The sequence below is a fragment of the Euprymna scolopes genome, chromosome 46 (assembly GCF_053919585.1).
Source record: "Euprymna scolopes isolate OS-2025 chromosome 46, ASM5391958v1, whole genome shotgun sequence".
In the NCBI taxonomy this organism is placed as follows: domain Eukaryota; kingdom Metazoa; phylum Mollusca; class Cephalopoda; order Sepiida; family Sepiolidae; genus Euprymna; species Euprymna scolopes.
In genome coordinates, this window is record NC_136527.1 from 155275500 (window position 1) to 155282572 (window position 7073).

Sequence of the window (7073 nt, forward strand, 5' to 3'; positions counted from 1 at the left end):
GCTTTTCGACTATGGTGGACCAAACGCACTGAAATAATGTTTTTTATTCTGCTTTAAATTGCTCCCCCCATTTTGGGGAGCCTGGCTCCCTCACACATACACATTAAAAACCAAACTCATAGAAATGGTTACTCATCTTGTACTGACCAGCCTCAGCATAATAATACATTAAAATTTTCGTCACTAAAAAATAAGTTTTTTTGTCTTGTTTGGTCTTCCATAGTTTGGTCTTCCATAGTTTGCTTTTATCAAGTTCTTTTAATATTTTTAAAAATCTTTTCTGCCTACACTTAACTATTATGCAGCTAGAGAATTCCGTTTGAATGTTGATATTTTATCCAACATTTACATTTCATAATGGGTAACAGTTTCTTTTATAAAGTTTACATAACATAAAAATAAACATTTATTGACCAATTAGCAGAAATTGAATATAGAAACAATATTTGAGGGTTTGGAATGGGGATCACATTCTTTAATAAAGATTACATAAAAATGAGCACCCATTTATGGGCCATCAACAATAAACAGAAATATAATATACAAAAAAGTAATTGGTAAATATTTATAATCGAAGCCAACATAGTTTTAATGCTAAAAAAAAAAATCAAAATCTATTTTTTGTTTGGCATTACGTTTGAAAAGCCATTAAAAATATCCCGAAAAATAGAATTAAAAACAATAATTATGAATATTTAAGACTTTGTTATATAAATTTAATGTAAAATTTATTGGCGAATTAGCAGAAACTTAATATAGAAAAAATGGTATGTTTTACGACCTGCCCCAGCGTAGTATAAACACTTCCACAACCACTCCATGTTAAGAACGGCTTTCAATGTTAGGTGGTGTTTATTCTGAAAACCGTTTTTAACATAGTGAGGTTGGGGTGTTTATAATACACTGGCGCATGTGATAAAAATTTACTTAATATTTACAATTGAAGGCGATGTAGTTCTTAAAAAATCAAAATCTATTGTTTGCTTGCCTTTTTGTCTGGAAAGCCATAAAAAATATCCCGAAAAATAGAATTAAAAACAAAAATTATAAATATTTAAGACTTTGTTATATAAATTTAATGTGAAATTAGCACACACTTCATGGCCAGATCGCAGTCAACGAGACATACAATCCGTCACAGTTTCTAATTTTTGTGGTAGGAGAGAGCGATAGGAAAAACCTTGATTTTAGGATTAGAAATATTTTTTGTTTTATTGGGGATATTAATCTTATCTTGGTTGTGTTTTTCCACAACGTTTCGGCCGATGTAACCTCCGACTATCTTTAGGTGTATTTGCATTGGATTTAGTGAAAAATGTTGTTTTTAGTTTCAATGTGTGGAAAAAAGAAAATAAGATGGGAATTATAATCTAAATAATAGAAAAAACTCAATCCTTTTCTCAAAAATATATATTCCTTATATATATATATATATATATATATATATATATATATATATATATATATATATATATATATATATAAATGGACTCGAATTTATTAAAAAGAAAAAAGACCTGGTGCTAATTTCGTCTTGAATTTGTAATGACTATGTTCGTTGGGAAAGCAAAAAAAAAAAAAAATTCGCTACACCTAGTGTGACTACACCTGAAGATTTTCGGAGAGTGCATCGGCTGAAACGTTTTGGAAAAAAAAACAACCAAGATGAGATTAATAGTCTAAATAATACAACAACAATAATACCAATCCTCATCTCATTATTTTGATAGGAGAAAGCGATAGGAAACACCTTGATTTTAGGATTATTTTTTGTTTTAATTGGAATATTAATATTATTTTGGTTGTGTTTTGGTCGATGTAACCTCCGACTATCTTCAGGGGTATTCGCATTGGATTTAGTGAAAAATGTTGTTTTTTTCAATGTGTGGAAAAAAGCAAATAAGATGGGAATTATAATCTAAATAATAGAAAAAAACTCAATCCTTTTCTCAAAAATATATATTCCTTTATATATATATATATATATATATATATATATATATATATATATATATATATATATATATGGACTCGGATTTATTAAAAAGAAAAAAGAATTTTGTGCTAATTTCGTCTTGAATTTCTAAGAACTATGTTCGTTGGGAAAGCAAAAAAAAAAAAATGCTTCACCCAGTGTGACTACACCTGAAGATTGTCGGAGGGTGCATCGGCTGAAACGTTTTGTGAAAAAAACCAACCAAGATGAGATTAAGAGTCTAAATAATATAACAAAAATAATTATTGATCCTCATCTCAAAAATATTCATCATAAAACTTTAGTGTTGTTAACTATTGTGTACTTTCACCTAACAATTTAATAAACAAAAGATACCATTTAAACAAATATTGCAAAATGTGTCACCGTGACAATTATTGGGTGGCTTTCTATGAGCAATTTGTTTAATTTCGATTTGTGAATTATTATCGAGATTCACAGCTGACTGCCTCATGTTAGACACTTGTTATTGTTTTTATGAAAAACCTGAGAGTAATTGTTTTTCAAAGTGAATAAACGCTTCAAAATGCGTTAAACCTCAAAAAACTTACCCAGCTTGTAAACATTAACTCTATTATTTGTATTTTGAGTTTTGTTTTGTTTTTTGTTTATACTTGAAAGTGCATGTTTTGTTTATGAAAGTGTTTGTTGAAAGTACAAATTAGTTTGTATCGATAGGTTGTATTTTGACTTGTTTAAACTGTGTGCAGGTAACACGAGAATAATGTCAAAGAATCTGCATAGAGCCATGCGTTGTATTTTCAATTGTTTGAACACAACCGCCATTCAAATTTATTCATATTAAAAACAACGTTTCTATATTGAACTCTCATTCTTTGACGATATATATATATATATATATATATATATATATATATATATATATATATATATATTAATGCTTTAATGTTTTCTCGCTAAAATGCAAATTGTGTACAAGTTATAGAGATAATTGTCTCTATACCATATCCTTAGCAATGACTGTATCATCTAGTTCTTTGCTAAGTAAGGAAATATTTGCTCATTTTGATTCTGTTTCATACGAGGGTTTCAATAAACTGTAACTCATTTGTGAGTTCCATCCTGTCATATTTACAACAAGCAAAAGCTAACATGTGACTGATGATAAAAACAATTGAATTTTTTCATTTTTTATTATAAACTTTGTTTTACTTTATTTATATAAACGTTTAAAATGTGTTTTATCTTATCATAATAAAAACAAAACTAATATGTGATTTACAATTTTATTTTTATTTACAGATGTTCCTGTTTCATCACACATAATTTATTTTTAACATTCTCTCAACAATTGCTCACTTGTATGAAGAAAAGCAGGAGCAGCAATGTATGTTATATTCTTATGAAGCAGGTTCACTTTCTGTAATCTTCATAAGAATTTCATATAAATTTAGAATTAAATACGAAAGTAAAATGATATATTCAAAACTACGATAATCTTGTTCTACGATCAATTTTAGTGAAATATGCAGTGCATAGAGTAAATGCCACATACTTGTGAAATGTATGGATATTCTTGTTCTCACAAATTAAATGATAACTAGGGAAAAGCCACATTCATAGGAAGTGTTTGGATATTCTTATTCTACGAAATAAAATTAGTGAACCATATGAAAATTAAGTCTGGGGAAAAGCCATATTCTTGTGAAGTGTGTGAACATTCTTCTGCTGATAATCAACTCTAATGAAACGTGAGGTCTCACACTGGGGACAAGCCACATTCTTGTAAGCTGTGTGTCTATTCTTGTTCGAGGAAATCAAACTTAGGGATACATATGCGAACTAATTCTGGTGAAAGACATATTCTTGTGAAGTGTGTGAATATTCTTGTTCTACAAAATCAAAATCAGTGATACATATGAGAACTCACATTGGCGAAAAAACACATTCTTGTGAAGTTTGTGGATATTCTTGTTCTGCAAAATCATATTTAGTGAAACATATGCGAAAAGCAACATTCTTGTCAAGTGTGTGGATATTCTGCTGATAATCAACTCTAGTGAAACGTGAGAACTCACACTGGGGACAAGCCACATTCTTGTATGCTGTGTGGCTATTCTTGTTCAAGTAAATCAACCTTAGGGATACATATGCGAACTCATTCTGGTGAAAGCCATATTCTTGGAAAGTGTATGGATATTCCTGTACTACAAAATCAAAATTAGTGATACATATGAGAACTCACACTGGCGAAATAAACTGTCTAGAAAAATTCTTGTCCTGGAATCCAATTAGACAATGATACCCACATGAAAGATATACTACAACGTATTAAAATGGTTAATTGGGAAAGGAAAATTATGTTCTCAATTTCTTTACTAGTGCTTGAGAGATAAAGAACTTTAAAGGAACATTCGAATATCTATGTATCTCATAGAGACTTCACTTGTTAGCCCCAGGTCGTAGGCCCCTTGAATTCTGAAAACTTCGACTGCAGTAAAATAAAACAAAAAAGGGAAATCCACATTCTAGTGAAGTGTGTGGATATTCTTATTTTGAAAAATCAAATTTAGTGAAACATATCCGAACTCAAACTGGCAATAAGCCACATTCTTGTGAAGTGTGTGGATATTCTTGTTTTACTAAATCAACGTTAGCGATAATATGGGAAGGCACATTGGCAAAAAAAAATATTCTTGTGAAGTTTGTGGGTATTCTTGCTCTCAAAAATCACATTTAGTGGGACATATGCGAACTCACACTGGCGAAAAGCCATATACTTGTGAAGTGTGTGGATATGCTTGTTCTCAAAAATCAAGCTTAGTTAGACATATGAGAACGCACACTGGCGAAAAACCACATTCTTGTAAAGTGTGTGGATATTGTTGTCCTGCAAAATCACATTTAGTGGAACATATGCGCACTCATAGTGGCTTAGTTAAATATATGAGTACGCACACCAGCAAAAAAACACATTCTTGTGTAGTTTGTGCATATTCTTGTTCTACAAAATCAAATTTAGTGAAAAATAAGCGAAGTCACACTGGCAAAAAGCCATATTCTTGTGAAGTGTGTGAATATTCTTGTTCTCAAAAATCTAGCTTAGTTATGCATATGAGAACGCACACTGGCGAAAAACCACATTCTTGTGAAGTGTGTGGTTATTCTTTTCCTGCAAAATCACATTTAGTGGAACATATGCGAACTCACACTGGCGAAAAGCCATATTCTTGTGAAGTTTGTGGATATTCTTGTTCTACAAAACAAAGCTTAGTTAGACATATGCGAACGCACACTGGCGAAAAACCACATTCTTGTGAAGTTTGTGGATATTCTTGTTCTACAAAATCACATTTAGTGAAACATATGCGAACTCACACTGGCGAAAAGCCATATTCTTGTGAAGTGTGTGGATATTCTTGTTCTATTAAATACACATTAACGGTACATATGCGAACGCACACCGGCGAAAAACCATATTCCTGTGAAGTTTGTGGATATTCTTGTTCAACAAAATCACAGTTAGTGGAACATATGCGAACGCACACTGGCGAAAAGCCATATTCTTGTGAAGTTTGTGGATATTCTTTTTCTATTAAATCAACATTAATAACACATATGCGAACGCACACTGGCGAAAAGCCATATTCCTGTGAAGTTTGTGGATATTCTTATTCTAAAAAGGCAACCTTAGTTAGACATATGAGAATGCACAATAAGCCCCTGGTTGTGGACCCCTTGGTTTCTGAGAACTTTGACTGAAGTAAAATAAAGCAAAAAGCCATATTATTGTGAGGTGTGTGGATATTCTTGTTCTATTAAATCAACGTTAGCAATACATATGCGAACGCACACTGACAAAAAAAACATTATTGTGAAGTTTGTAGATATTCTTGTTCTGCCAAATCAGTTAGATATATGAGAATGCAGTAGCACTTAAATGGAATATTCGAATATCTATGTATCTCATATAGACTTCAAGTGTTAGCCCCGGGTAGTGGGTCCCCTGATTTCTGAGATCTTCTAACGAAGTAAAATAAAACAAAAAACGGAAAACCCACATTCTTGTGAAGTTTTGAATAATTTTCAGAACCACACCACCAGTCTTAGTTGATCAAACTGAACAGTCTGTCCCGTGTGTGGATATTATTGTTCTACAAAATCAACGTTATTAACACATATGAGAACTGACACCGGATATTATTGTTCTACAAAATCAACGTTATTAACATATATGAGAACTGACACTGGATATTAATGTTCTACAAAATCAACGTTATTAACACATATGAGAACTGACACCGGATATTATTGTTCTACAAAATCAACGTTATTAACACATATGAGAACTGGCACAGGATATTATTGTTCTACAAAATCAACGTTATTAACACATATGAGAACTGACACTGGATATTATTGTTCTACAAAATCAACGTTATTAACACGTAGAACTGACACTGGATATTATTGTTCTACAAAATCAACGTTATTAACACATATGAGAACTGACACTGGATATTATTGTTCTACAAAATCATCGTTATTAACACATGTGAGAACTGTCACTGGATATTATTGTTCTAAAAAATCAACGTTATTTACACATATGAGAACTGACACTGGATATTATTGTTCTACAAAATAAACGTTATTGACACATATGAGAACTGACACTGGATATTATTGTTCTAAAAAATCAACGTTATTAACACATTGGAACTGACACTGGATATTATTGTTCTACAAAATCAACGTTATTAACACATATGAGAACTGACACTGGATATTAATTTTCTACAAAAGCAACGTTATTGACACATATGAGAACTGACACTGGATATTATTGTTCTACAAAATCGACGTTATTAACACATATGAGAACTGACACTGGGCATTATTGTTCTACAAAATCATCGTAAGTAACACATGTGAGAACTGACACTGGATATGATTGTTCTACAAAATCAACGTTATTAACACATGAGAACTGACACTGGATATTATTGTTCTACAAAATCAACGTTATTAACACATATGAGAACTGACACTGGATATTATTGTTCTACAAAATCAACATTATTGAAACATATGAGAACTGACACTGGATATTATT